The 15,108-nt window shown below is 46.1% G+C and overlaps 1 protein-coding gene across 1 annotated transcript in view; it reads left to right on the top strand.

The window, feature by feature from the left end:
- The first annotated feature begins 3,513 nt into the window (after positions 1–3,513).
- LOC138646052 (B2 bradykinin receptor-like) overlaps positions 3,514–15,108 on the top strand; it is a 54,234-nt gene continuing 42,639 nt past the window's right edge. Inside the window, exons 1-2 of the mRNA XM_069735525.1 lie at positions 3,514–4,350; positions 4,417–4,483. The gene's annotated coding sequence lies outside the window, so the exon portion shown is untranslated. The remainder of the gene's footprint in view (positions 4,351–4,416; positions 4,484–15,108) is intronic.

Genomic DNA, 15,108 nt, shown 5'->3' with positions numbered 1-15,108 from the left:
GAGCTGACAGGATAGAAGAGATAGATTACATACAGTAAAAACATATAGAATAGGTAAATATATAGATATCAGTGACAAATACAATTAGTACAGTGTGTGCAAATTAGGGGACATGTATGTAGTAATGGAGAGGTGTCAATAAGACACCTATCCATTACTAATCCTATATTTGGTAAGGGTTAAATAAAGACACAGCCAGAATAAAGTATTTTAATTAAATAAAACACTAAACACAGTTTGACCATTTTATTCTTACAGCTAATCCATGCGATGCTCTCGATCTCCTGTAATAAATGAAAAAATAACAAACCAAAAATATACCATACCTGCCTGGCGTTCAGTCAGTCCCACGTTGCAATCCATCTCTAGGGGATATACAGTTTACAACTGGGAGCAGTGCTAATGCGACCGTCCCAGCTGTAAACTACTGGGGAATGAATGGAAGCTGCTGCTAGCAGCATCAGTGACCAGCGCTGACGTCACTGATGCTGCACTGACTCACAGCTTGACCGGCGGTGAACTCTTGAGTGTGGTAGAATGAACTGGCATCTTACAGATGCGCCTTTTCTGGGGCGGCTGACTGCTGATGTTTTTAGCCAGCGGGGGCAATATCCATGATCCCTTCCTAGGCTATTAATATCAGCCCGCAGCTGTCTGCATAGCCTTTGCTGGTTATTAATTATAGGGGAACCTCACATCATTTTTTTGAGGGGGGTCTCCTATTTTAATAGCCAGTAAAAGCTAAGTATACAGCTGTGAGCTGATATTAATAGCCTGGGAAGCTCCATGGGTATTACCCCCTTCCCAGGCTATAAACATCTGCCCCCAGTCTCTGGCTTTAATTAATAAATACCCACTTATTAATTAAATACATGTCCCATAATTTGCGCGCACACTATACTAATTGTATTGATCATACACATCTATATATTTAACTACTCTGTATGGATTTACTGTATGTAATCCATCTCTTCTCTCCTGTCGGCTCCTGCATCGACTTTACAGAAAGCGGCAGATGAATTACCGGCTTTTATTCTATCTAGCTCTCTGAAATATAAAGAAATATACAGTACAGACCAAAAGTTAGGACACACCTTCTCATTTAAAGATTTTTCTGTATTTTCATGACTATGAAAATTGTACATTCACACAGAAGGCATCAACACTATGAATTAACACACGTGGAATTATATACTTAACAAAAAAGAGTGAAACAACTAAAATTATGTCTTATATTCTAGGTTCTTCAAAGTAGCCACCTTTGCTTTGATGACTGCTTTGCACACTCTTGGCATTCTCTTGATGAGCTTCAAGAAGTAGTCACCGGGAATGCTTTTCACTTCAAAGGTGTGCCCTGACAGGTTTAATAAGTGGGATTTCTTGCCTTATAAATGGGGTGGGGACCATCAGTTGTGTTGTGCAGATGTCTGGTGATACACAGCTGATAGTCCTACTGAATAGACTGTTAGAATTTGTATTATGGCAAGAAAAAAGCAGCTAAGTAAAGAAAAACATGTGGCCATCATTACTTTAAGAAATGAAGGTCAGTCCGAAAAATTGGGAAAACTTTGAAAGTGTCCCCAACTGCAGTGGCAAAAACCATCAAGCGCTACAAAGAAACTGGCTCACATGAGGACCGCCCCAGGAAAGGAAGACCAAGAGTCACCTCTGCTTCTGAGGATAAGTTTATCCGAGTCACCAGCCTCAGAAATTGCAGGTTAACAGTGGCTCAGATTAGAGACCAGGTCAATGCCACACAGAGTTCTAGCAGTAGACACATCTCTACAACAACTGTTAAGAGGAGACTTTGTGCAGCAGGCCTTCATGGTAAATTAGCTGTTAGGAAACCACTGCTAAGGACAGGCAACAAGCAGAAGAGACTTGTTTGGGCTAAAGAACACAAGGAATGGACATTAGACCAGTGGAAATCTGTGCTTTGGTCTGATCAGTGCAAATTTGAAATCTTTGGTTCCAACCACCGTGTCTTTGTGCGATGCAGAAAAGGTGAACGGATGGACTCTACATGCCTGGTTCCCACCGTGAAGCATGGAGGAGGAGATGTGATGGTGTGGGGGTGCTTTGCTGGTGACACTGTTGAGGATTTATTCAAAATTGAAGGCATACTGAACCAGCATGGCTACCACAGCATCTTGCAGCGGCATGCTATTCCATCCGGTTTGCGTTTAGTTGGACCATCATTTATTTTTCAACAGGACAATGGCCCCAAACACACCTCCAGGCTGTGTAAGGTCTATTTGACCAAGAAGGAGAGTGATGGGGTGCTACGCCAGATGACCTGGCCTCCACAGTCACCAGACCTGAACCCAATCGAGATGGTTTGGGGTGAGCTGGATTGCAGAGTGAAGGCAAAAGGGCCAACAAGTGCTAAGCATCTCTGGGAACTCCTTCAAGATTGTTGGAAGACCATTCCCGGTGACTACCTCTTGAAGCTCATCAAGAGAATGCCAAGAGTGTGCAAAGCACTCATCAAAGCAAAAGGTGGCTACTTTGAAGAAACTAGAATATAAGACAGAATTTCAGTTGTTTCACACTTTTTTGTTAAGTATATAATTCCACATGTGTTAATTCATAATTTTTATGCCTTCGGTGTGAATATACATTTTTCATAGTCATGAAAATACAGAAAAATCTTTAAATGAGAAGGTGTGTCCAAACTTTTGGTCTGTACTATATATATATATATATATATATATATATATATCACTGACATTATGTATATACATCTATTCTATGTGTATATATCTATTCTATCTATATTTATGTATTTTGAAGAATATTTTGTTTTAAAATGTGTAAATGACAGAGAACTGCTGTATGTAAAAGCTCATGTTAAAATTGCATTGCACATGGATTACATATGGATGTTATACTGATGTTGCGTTTAAAAATCGCATTGTACTCGCATGACACTCATCTGTTTTTTCGCTACGGAAATCGGACCAATTTGGGAATGAGCGCTTGGCTGTAATACCTGACACAGCCACATGCATGGGAGTGGAGATGTTTTTGGAAAAAAATGAAGTAGACCCTTCATCCAGACAAGCTCTATAATCCTGCATTGTTATGTAAGGGAACTAAGTGAAATAGTTTTCCTTGCTGAATGTAACGTGACGCTCCTTGGCTGCAATGCAAAATCAGTCATCTACCGTGTGCCATTTATAATACTGGTGTCTTCTACTGTGACAAAGGCTAGAAAAACAGAGCTGGGGGGCTACTGCTACCTCTGCACCCCCCATAGCTGTGCTGTGTGTAGGACGGCAGAACAGAGTATTATCAGGAAGAAACTCATAATAATGGAGAACACATGTAGACGGTAAAACGCTAGAATATTTAATATCCGCAGAGGTATATACTGTATATACTGTATCTTGGAGTCCAGCTGTGCGACCCCTCCTCTCGCTTCCAGGCAGGGGTGTGATGATAACAAGTTCTCCGTGTATAACTTCGTGCTCACATCTCTCCCTGGCACAAACACTCCAAACTTAGAGGATTCAACAGCAATCAGAAGACCCCTGTGTCCGGGAGAGAAGACCCCCTGTTTCCAGGAAAGAAGACCCCTGTATCCAGGAGAGAAGACCCCTGTGTCCGGGAGAGAAGACCCCTGTGTCCGGGAGAGAAGAACCCTGTTTCCAGGAAAGAAGACTCCTGTATCCAGGAGAGAAGACCCCTGTGTCTGGGAGAGAAGACCCCTGTTTCCAGGAAAGAAGACTCCTGTATCCGGGAGAGAAGACCCCTGTGTCCGGGAGAGAAGACCCCTGTTTCCAGGAGAGAAGACCCTGTATCCAGGAGAGAAGACCCCTGTGTCCGGGAGAGAAGACCCCTGTGTCCGGGATAGAAGAACCCTGTTTCCAGGAAAGAAGACTCCTGTATCCAGGAGAGAAGACCCCTGTGTCCGGGAGAGAAGAACCCTGTTTCCAGGAAAGAAGACTCCTGTATCCAGGAGAGAAGACCCCTGTGTCCGGGAGAGAAGAACCCTGTTTCCAGGAAAGAAGACTCCTGTATCCAGGAGAGAAGACCCCTGTGTCCGGGAGAGAAGAACCCTGTTTCCAGGAAAGAAGACTCCTGTATCCAGGAGAGAAGACCCCTGTGTCCGGGAGAGAAGAACCCTGTTTCCAGGAAAGAAGACTCCTGTATCCAGGAGAGAAGACCCCTGTGTCCGGGAGAGAAGAACCCTGTTTCCAGGAAAGAAGACTCCTGTATCCAGGAGAGAAGACCCCTGTTTCCGGGAGAGAAGAACCCTGTTTCCAGGAAAGAAGACTCCTGTATCCAGGAGAGAAGACCCCTGTGTCCGGGAGAGAAGACCCCTGTTTCCAGGAGAGAAGACCCTGTATCCACAAGAGAAGACCCCTGTGTCCGAGAGAAAAGGCCCCTGTGTACAGGAGAGAAGACCCCTGTGTCCGGGAGAGAAGACCCCTGTGTCCGGGAGAGAAGACCCCAGAGACCACCCTACACTGCTCACACAGTAAGCCATTTATTATATTATTTACTATTATATTTAGTAACATTTCAGTTAAATATTTGCATTATATTTTTTTCCCCCAAAGTAGATAAATTGTTGTAAAATTTGACGTCTTACTTTTTGGGCAGAAAGCCATAAAAATGTATTAGGTAAAAATGTTTTTTTTCCAGGATGATTTTGTTTTTAGGATTTTTTTATTTTATGTGTTTTAATTTCACTTTTACACATTTTTATATATATTTTTTTAATTTACTGTTTCAATTGTAAACACATGAAAACTCTTGAAATTATTTAGAAAACGGACATAAAATGATTTTTTTTTTTTGTTTTGTGTTATATGTTTGACACTTCCATAAACTTAATAACTATAAAGACATAAAGTTGTGTAATATAATATACTGTATGTGTAGTGTAATCTCATATTTCCCCTACGGGTTTTCTGGACTTACACCTCTGGCAGAAGGGCAATACATCCTATTGTATAGCGGCATAAATCATCTATAGGACGCAATGGTAAAAATAACATAAAAAGACATTTGGCCCAATTTTACTGCATGGAATGGTCTGGTCTCAGCAGGGAAATCCGCCATATTGGCCGCTCGTCTGCTTGTATCTCTAGGACATCCCTTTGGCAGGTGGCGGTTGCGTGGAGCTCTCTTTGGCCAATTCCTGGTGCAAATATCGGAAGTTCTCAAACTTTTGCTTTTAGTTTAATCCACCTTTTTAATGACGTGAAAAGTTATAAAGTTTAACATTGCAAGTGTTCCACGCAGCAACTATAATGCACAGTGATGGCTTTATCTAGATGTCCAGATGTAGAATTTAGCACAATGCGGCTTTTCTTAAAGAGCCCTAACACCAAAATTAATATATCATTTGGTATCCATTCGTAAGAAACTGATGATACATTATATCTAACGTATGGATTCTGTTGAAAAACGACATCTCTGGGCATGCAGGGAGTTGTAGTTTTTCAACAGTTAGGGCTCTCTTCACACGAGACTATAACACTGCCCAGTGCTATGAGATAAAACACGGCCCAGCACTCAGCCCAAAGTTATTTTATGGGGCAGCTCACATCTGCGATTATTTTTTCATGCCGAATTGTCATGGTAGAACAATGGTAGCATGCACGGCACACACACTCAATGCGTGCAAAACATTGGACTGCACTCGGATGTCATCTGAGTGCAGTGCGATCACCGCGAATGGAGGAGATGGAGAAATGACTTCCTCCTAGGCTGCGATTCTCTGACGCGAGAGGATCTGAGCACTGACACTTGGCTCCCACATCTAATGTGACTCCAGCCTGACACAGACTATTGCATTACCTTGTAATAGTGGTAATGATGGCTGCTCTAGGCAAAACATTCACCAATACCCAATCCAGCATATCTCTTTAAGCATATAGGTCTCCGCTTCTTTACTTAGGCTTGTGAAGAACTTTATATGTTTGTCATTGTGGAACGTCCCTTTAAGAGTTGGATAAAGCACCCGCATTTTTGGGTGAGCTAACAAGTCACTGTGCTCTGCTCCATCTGCATAATATGTAGCAGGAGACATGGAAATGACTGTGACACTACCAGAAGCAGTCATTTGTACCATCTGTGGTCATTACTGTGACTCCAGGCCTCCGGCTGCTGAAATATTCAATAACTCCTGAAAACACTGGTAGCCTGTTTACAACGGAAAGTGATAAATCGCAACAATGTTATGTAACTTGTTCATTTCCTTTGTGTCGCTAGTTTCCAGATGTCCACTTGATGTCAGTGAATAGAAATCAGTTCATTTACTCCTAAGGCCTCTTTCACACTTCAGTTATTTGGCGTCAGTCTAAAACCGCCATTTTCCTCAAATAACGGATCCGTCATTTTTTTTTGACGGATCCGTTATTTTCCCATAGACTTGCATTAGTGACGGATTGTGACGGATGGTCGTCCGTTCCATCCGCCATGCGACGGATCCGTCGACATTTGGCGGACGTTTTCTGAAAATAGACGGACATTGGAACGTTTTTTGTCAACGCCGAAATGGCGGATCGCGACGGATCCGTCGCGTCCGCCATTCCATAGAATGGGCGCCTATGGGCGACGGATCCGCCGCAACCGTTTTTTCGGCGGATCCGTCGCCCCAATCCGTTTTTTCAATTGCGCATGCTCCAAAAAGTAGATACTTCTCCCAGACAACCCCCAAGTAACGGATCCGTCAAAAAAACGGATCCGTTAGAACCGTTTTCGCAACAATTGTGACGGATCCGTCAATCCGTCACTATGTCGGTAGTGACTGACGCCAAAAGACTGAAGTGTGAAAGAGGCCTAAAAGTAAAAAAAAAACCCTCATACTTCTCACAGCTGATGGTTTGTTACTCTTGTATCCTATAATCCTCTGTGTGGTCTTCAGTTGTTACAATGCATCAGTCTGGAATCCACAGAGGATATCACTGTAGGATAAAACTCTGCTGCACAAAGTTGATGTGCCGTCACTTTATGATGGGTTGGGGTCTGACCTCTGGGACCCTCACCAGTCCTGGAGATGAAAGGACCGTACATCTTGGATACCTGCAGCGTCACTCCATATTGTGAGTAGACAGTCAAATAATTGGGCTGCTCCTTCATTCTCAGGAATATGGGGGTCCTAGTGGTCAGACCCCACCGATCATAAAGTGATTTCATATCCAATAACATGTCATCATTTCATAAGATAACAAAACCTCATTAATCTCCAAGGTCACTTTGAGCAGAGATATAGGGATGCTGTTTGTTTGGGGGTCTCCTATCAGAGTGGCGGTCCTTTGTGCTCCTTTTGACATAGAGGAAACAATGAGGTCTCACTGATTGGCTCGACCTAAGGAAATCGCGGCGGCGTAAGAATGGAGGGATGGAGAATGTGTCATACAAGCTCCATATTGTGTATCAGCTTCCTCCAGCCCAGCGAGCGTCAGTGCGGAGGAAGAGGATATGTGGGGGGATACTACAAGTAGGGGGATACTAGAGACATACTGTTCATGTAGGTAGATAATTACAGAGATCAATAGAAGATGGCGAGATAATAGATTGAACAATATGAGATAGCGAATGATGCACGATAGTAAGGAGTGTGATTAATGGGTATAGACTGAGAGGGAGATATATAAATAGATAATAGATATGTAACACCCCTTTAGGGCTACCACGGTACACTGGGTGTTATGGGGGGTCTCACCTCTCCAGGGCGCAGTGCCTCCACCCGAATCTTGATTGGAGTTCTCTCTCTGGGACTGCAGAAGGGCTATTATCTTCTGCCAGGGGCTGATTCGGGAAGCCCCTGCCACACTCAGTACACACTCACAGGGATCAGGAGTAAAACAGTTTAACAGGTTTATTGCTATGCAGCATAAATTAGATGGATTTAAAAGAATAACATGAAATACAAATAACTGTGCTCTGTCAAGGTCATATACACATCTCACTCTAATTCTACTTCAACCCTGCAAGTATAACGTAGTAGGGTTTTTTGTTTGTTTCTTCTAGTTTAACTCAGTCCAAACGTTGGGGCCCAGTTGCCGCGGATGCAGGCGCGCAAATTAAAACAGTTGGTGCACTTAGACGAATATAACTGCCAATAGTCTGGGCTGTAATGTACTCACTGTAAATAACGCTGGTAGGACCACAAGTCTCAGAAAGTCACTCACGGCACGTCTCTAACGGTCGGATGGTTCTCTGGACACCAGCTGGGGGTGGCCGGATTCAGTCCTTTATACGGTGGGAGTGCAGGCAAAACTCTCCAAGTTCTTGATGCAACTTGCTCCAGAGGGTAAAACAAAGTCGCACTCTCTCCAGCAACACGAGTATATCCGGGAGGACAGCAACCCTGCAGCATTGGGCCAGGCAAGTCCCCCGTGCTCCGTCTCTCCCAACAAGATACCACGCTCTTTTCTTCCTCTGAATTCTTAGTTTCACTTTCTCCCCAGCTCCTGCCTCCAAGTCCCTCCTCCTCCAATCCAAGCTGTGTCATCTGACTCAAACAAGGATCCCTGGGAATTGTAGTCCAGGGGTCCTTGGGAATTGTAGTCCACTGCAGCTCAGAGGAAAATCTGCTAATGTCTGTAGGTCCTGGTATAACAGCAGCTGCAAAGCTCTTCTTAGTGTCTGTAAATCCCAGTATACCAGTAGCTGCCCTAACAGTTCCCAGTGCAGGTGTTACACTCTCCCCCTTGTGAGTCATTGAAAGTGTCCCATCACGACATGAGGACTCACCACCTGAAACATGAATGGGGGTTAAAGCATCCTGACTAACACCAAATTTACATGCACGCAAACCACCTCCTGGACACATAGGAGATACTGGGAAATAAGGCCAAACAGATTTTGAATTAAAGTGTATCAGCCGGGGGACCTCAGTGGTATGTCCCATTCTATCATAGGTCAGCATCATGGGTGGCCTAGTGTCCCGTTTGGGACGAGTGTGTACTGAGGGGGCCCCCTCCTCAGCTCCCGACTCTTGTCGGTCAAGAACGGGCTCCTCCAGGTGGATCTCTTCATTTAATAAATGTCCCTCTTCTGAACTCTCCCCCAATGGTGGGCAGAGCGCACTCGCCTCCTGACGAATGTCCTTTTTTTGTGCTTCCACTTCAGAAGTCTGGTTTTCAGCGCCCCCCCCCCCCCCCCTATGGGGCATGGGTCCTCAGTCCACCTGTAGCTCCATTGACCTTCAGATCCCCATTCATCCCCAGACTCGCTGTCACTTCCTCCTGAAGCAACTCCAGGCTGGGGTGGTTGTTGACACCCACGACTTCTCCTATTGCATGGAAGGTTTGTATGACCTCCTTGGGTTGGCAATGGCAGTAACAGGATGTTTTTTCCCACAGGCAACAAATGGTGTCGATGATAGGTTTTGACAGCTCCACTCCCTTTCTCGGGCTTCACTCTGTAGGCCGGGACACCAGGCAGCTTCTCCATCACCACATAAGGGTCAGTACACCACCGATCAGCAAGCTTATGCTTCCCAGGAAGACCTAGAAGTTGGATAAGAACTCTATCTCCAGGCAGTAAAACTTGTTCCCGAACTCTACAGTCGTAGCGAGTCTTATTGCGCTTCCCTGACCGACCAGAGGCCTGCTCTGCCAATCTGTACGCTTTTTCCAAATCTTCTTTTAGCTGGGACACATATTTTAAATAGGTCTTCCCATTAGAATTTTCAAAGGATGTCCCAAAACTAATATCCACTGGTAGACGAGCTTTTCTTCCAAACATGAGAAAATAGGGCGAGTATCCCGTTGACTCATTTGTGGTGCAATTGTAGGCATGAACCAACTGACTCACATGCCTGCTCCATTGTCCCTTCTTCCTGGGATCCAAAGTGCCTAACATGTTCAGAAGGGTACGGTTGAACCTCTCAGGTTGAGGGTCCCCTTGGGGGTGATACGGGGTGGTTCTGGATTTCTTGATCCCACAGATAGCGCATAGTTCCTTGATTAGTCTACTTTCGAAATCTCTTCCTTGATCGGTATGGATGCGGGCAGGCAGCCCATAATGCACGAAGAACTTCTCCCATAGTGTTTTTGCTACAGTAGTTGCCCTTTGATCTTTGGTGGGGTAGGCTTGGGCATATCGGGTGAAATGGTCAGTGACCACTAACACATTACTGACATTGCTTTCATCAGGCTCGATGGAGAGGAAATCAATGCACACTAGCTCAAGTGGGCCATCACTGGTAATGTTCACAAGGGGGGCTGTTCTCAAAGGCAAGGTTTTTTCTCAACACACATCGGGAGCATGATTTGCAGTAGTCTTCAATATCCGCTTCCATCTGAGGCCAGTAAAATCGGTCAGCCACAAGACTCGTGGTCTTTTCGATGCCAAGATGTCCATGGTCATCATGCAGGGACTTCATGACCATCCTCCGGAATCGGGTGGGTAACACCAGCTGTCGGTGGACTCCTTCCTTCTGGCGCTTTGCCTCCCGGTATAGTAGTCCATTTCTTACTACCAGAGACTCTAGCTGCCGCGTCAGCAGGACAGATTCCTCTGTTCGTAATGCATTCTTTTCGGGCCTCCAGCCCCTCTTAACCCACCATCGGACCACCCCCACTGATCGATCCTCCTGCTGCGCCTTTTGGACTTGATTACGAGTCAGTTGAGGGAGAAAGTCTGGGGTTACATTTGTCACTTGGCAGTACAACAACGGGAGCGCTTCACTGGATACTCCTAGGAATTCAGCACAACCCTGCATAGGGAGAGCATTAGTTTGATGTCTATGGCAGAGTCTTCACCTCAGGGGCAGGGACCTCTATCCATCCTCCTTCTTCTTCTTCATTTAAGGGTTCCCTAGGCAGGCGAGAGAGTGTGTCTGCATCGATGTTACTGATCCCCGGTCGATATTTTAAGCTGAAATCGTACAAAGAGAGTGCGGCAAGCCACCGGTACCCCGTGGCATCCAGTTTTGCCGTGGTTCTCACGTAGGTTAATGGATTGTTGTCGGTATGAACCACAAAGGGTACCCCATAGAGGTAGTCATGCAGCGTGTCCACTACAGCCCATTTCAAGGCCAGAAACTCGTTTGTGGGCTGGGTAGTTGCATTCACTGGGAGTCAATCCTCGACTAATGTAGTAGACGGGACGCAGACAGCCTTCATGGTCTTGATAAAGAATCCCTCCTAGCCCGTCAAGAGAAGCATCTACATGTAACACATATGGTTTGCTGGGGTCTGCATAGGCCAACACTGGGGTTTGGGTCAAGCATGACTTCAATTTCTCGAATGCCTCATCGCATGCCGGTGTCCATCTATCCCCAAAAAGTTCGTTAACTTTGAAGTAGACCTTCTTTCCTGACCTTGAGGAACGGGCTGTCCTCCCGGAAGGGGGATACCCCTGAGTAAGGGCAGTTAACGGCTTCGCAATCCGAGAGTACTGGGGTACAAATCTTCGGTAGTATCCGCAAAATCCTAAAAAGGACCTAAGCTCCTTCAGTTTGGTGGGTTTTGGCCAGTTTACAACAGCCTCCACTTTGGCGGGGTCGGTGGAAATTCCTTCTCTGCTGACTATGAGCCCCACATATTTCACAGTCGTCTGGCAAATCCGGCACTTATCAAGGGACAACTTCAACCCAGCCTCCTTCAACCGATCCAGCACCTTGAACAACCGCTGGTTGTGTTCTTCCAGAGTCTTCCCAAAAACAATTAGATCATCGAGATAAACCAGGACCTCACGTAAGTGCATGTCCCCCACTACTTTGTCCATACATCTCTGAAAAGTGGCCAGAGCACCTGTCAGTCCTTGAGGCAGTCTCTGAAACTCGAAGAACCCAAGGGGGCAGATAAAAGCAGTCTTCTCTTGATCTTCTTTTGACATGGGTATCTGATAGTAGCCACTCCGGAGATCTAACACAGAAAACCATTGGCTCCCTTGCAAGCAATCCAAAGCTTCATCGATTCTGGGCACAGTGTACTGGTCGGGGATCGTACGCTTATTCAAAGTTCGATAATCCACACACATCCGAATAGCTCCATTTTTCTTTCGAGCTATCACAATGGGGGAAGCATAAGGGCTACTAGATTCTATGATGACTCCTGTGTCTAACATACCGCGTAGATGCTGCCTGACATCTTCGATATCTGCTGGGGCCAATCTTCGGGACCTCTCTCGAAAAGGCTTTTGATCCTTCAACCGAATGCGATGCTCCACTCCATGAGCGAGGCCCATGTCCCATTCACCTAGAGAAAAAACTGCACCTCGCATCATCAGGCCATCAATGACCAACCCCCTCTCTTCTCCTTTTAGCTCGCTTCCTTCAAAACAAGGGTCAAAGCTTTCAGGCCGTAGTTCCCTCTTCTCCTCCTCCGTTCTCACATAGGCCTCCAGGCAGACTGGGTGGATGGATAGGGTCTGTGAGTAATTTTCTCCCCCAACTTCCCGACACCACTGAGCTAACGTACGGAAGATGTTGGCATTTGTTCCCACTATGACAGGTGTTTGTCTTTCATCTGCCTCGGCCTCTGGGCAGATTAGCGCTATGATGGGTATCTCTTTATCCACTCCAACAACAGTCTCTGAGAATCGTAGCGTCACGGACACGTATCCTCTGTAGGGGTAGCTGTGCTCACTCAGTCCCCACACCACGAGTCCAGACAACGGTTTCAGAGGCACTTTGGATAAATATCTCTTATACCATCCTTCAAAGATGATAGATACTTGAGACCCACTATCCAGTAATACTGTGCAAGGTTGACCATTGATATATGCGGGGACATGTGGGGATGGTCCCACTAAAGCTTCAGGCAGGGTTTTCGATGATGCACTATTAGATGGGGCGGTAGAGTAGGTCCTAGTTGCTGATGGGGGCTCAGTATGGGGTTCTACTGGCCCCCTTTCCCGTTTCCCGACTGCCTCTGAGGGTGATGGGGAAGCTGTGAAGAGTTCTTTGAGCTCCACCTCTTTGGACACTGACGAGCTATATGGCCTGGACTCCCACAGACGAAGCACCCTTCTGGTTTCCTACTCTCCACTCTACCGAGATCTTCTTTCTCTCTTCCTGAAACCAGTGTTTTCTGCTCGGCTACCTCCGCAACACTTTGAAGTCGCTGTATTGTCTTGGCCTGAGCACTTAACAGTTGTGTAATCTGCTCCCCCTGTTTCTCGATGACTTTCAACAGTTCTATGTGTCGGCAGTCGGCTTCTGGCTTCAAGGCAACAGTAGTCACCCGAGGGGATGCCTTCTCTCTTGCGGCCAAAATAACCTCCTCCTTCCGAACTTCCTTAAGCAACTCATGAAAAGATCCAGGAATCTTCTCTCTATCACAAGACCTCATCCGCTGGGCAATTGGATCATGAGTGAGAGCTCCTCTGAGTACTTGTTCCAGGCGACACTGATCAACTTCTTGAGGGCTGATGCCACCTTTAGCTACTATTCTATGAACCAGCTTATCTAGTCGGTATAAATAGTCAGACATCTTCTCATCTGGCTGTTGGTAGGTGGTACGGAGTTTAAAGAGTAGATCAGTAGCATCTTCAGGGGATCCAAAAGCATCTTCTAAAGCACTCATATAATCTTGATAAGTTGCCAGAGGCTTGCTCCGCCAAGCAGCCTGCACCACCTCCATAGCAGTACCCTTCAAGCTCTCTACTATTCTCTGCCTCTTCACAGCATCAGTGCACTGCCACTCTTCTAGGCACTGTAAAGTGACATCCCTCCAAGTATCATATCCTTCTTCTCCAGTAGGGGTGGGGAGGGCACCCGAGAAAATTCTTAGACGACGGTAGTTCCCTTCTGGCTGCATCTTGGCAAACTGACTGACTAACTTTTCCATAGCTGTCATAAGCACATCAGCAGGGGCCGCTGTCTCTTCAGGACGGAATCTAGGTGGAGTAGAAGGTGGAGATATACTAGTCTTTCTAGGCTGAGTGGTTGATTCCTGTTGCCGGGTCTCAACTTCGGACTCAGTAGGCCAAGTGATCTGCCATTGTCGACCATACTCTGAAGACACGACTACCATAGAGGGGAAGTATTCTTTCCTCAAGATCTGCCCGGTTGAAATCAGGGCTGTGGGTAACTGTCCCCCCTTTTCCTTCCGGCGATCAACCACTTTAGGGTGGGCAAGTTCAGTGAGTCGGTTAACTATTTTCAGTATCTCTTCATCAGACGCATCACAGAGCTCACCACTCACTGCAAAGCTTTGTTTGGCGGGAACATCCATCTCTTCACACCATAAATACACTTCTTGTTCTGTTAAAGTCTCCATAGTAAATACTCCTGTGTTAGTTCTAGATCTCAGCAGTGCCTCCACTGTAACACCCCTTTAGGGCTACCACGGTACACTGGGTGTTATGGGGGGTCTCACCTCTCCAGGGCGCAGTGCCTCCACCCGAATCTTGATTGGAGTTCTCTCTCTGGGACTGCAGAAGGGCTATTATCTTCTGCCAGGGGCTGATTCGGGAAGCCCCTGCCACACTCAGTACACACTCACAGGTATCAGGAGTAAAACAGTTTAACAGGTTTATTGCTATGCAGCATGAATTAGATGGATTTAAAAGAATAACATGAAATACAAATAACTGTGCTCTGTCAAGGTCATATACACATCTCACTCTAATTCTACTTCAACCCTGCAAGTATAACGTAGTAGGGTTTTTTGTTTGTTTCTTCTAGTTTAACTCAGTCCAAACGTTGGGGGCCCAGTTGCCGCGGATGCAGGCGCGCAAATTAAAACAGTTGGTGCACTTAGACGAATATAACTGGCAATAGTCTGGGCTGTAATGTACTCACTGTAAATAACGCTGGTAGGACCACAAGTCTCAGAAAGTCACTCACGGCACATCTCTAACGGTCGGATGGTTCTCTGGACACCAGCTGGGGGCGGCCGGATTCAGTCCTTTATACGGTGGGAGTGCAGGCAAAACTCTCCAAGTTCTTGATGCAACTTGCTCCAGAGGGTAAAACAAAGTCGCACTCTCTCCAGCAACACGAGTATATCCGGGAGGACAGCAACCCTGCAGCATGGGGCCAGGCAAGTCCCCCGTGCTCCGTCTCTCCCAACAAGATACCACGCTCTTTTCTTCCTCTGAATTCTTAGTTTCACTTTCTCCCCAGCTCCTGCCTCCAAGTCCCTCCTCTTCCAATCCAAGCTGTGTCATCTGACTCAAACAAGGATCCCT

The sequence above is a fragment of the Ranitomeya imitator genome, chromosome 1 (assembly GCF_032444005.1).
Source record: "Ranitomeya imitator isolate aRanImi1 chromosome 1, aRanImi1.pri, whole genome shotgun sequence".
Taxonomy (NCBI): Eukaryota; Metazoa; Chordata; class Amphibia; order Anura; family Dendrobatidae; genus Ranitomeya; species Ranitomeya imitator.
The sequence above is the reverse complement of the archived record's forward strand: the minus strand, read 5'-3'. Positions and strand labels throughout refer to the sequence as shown.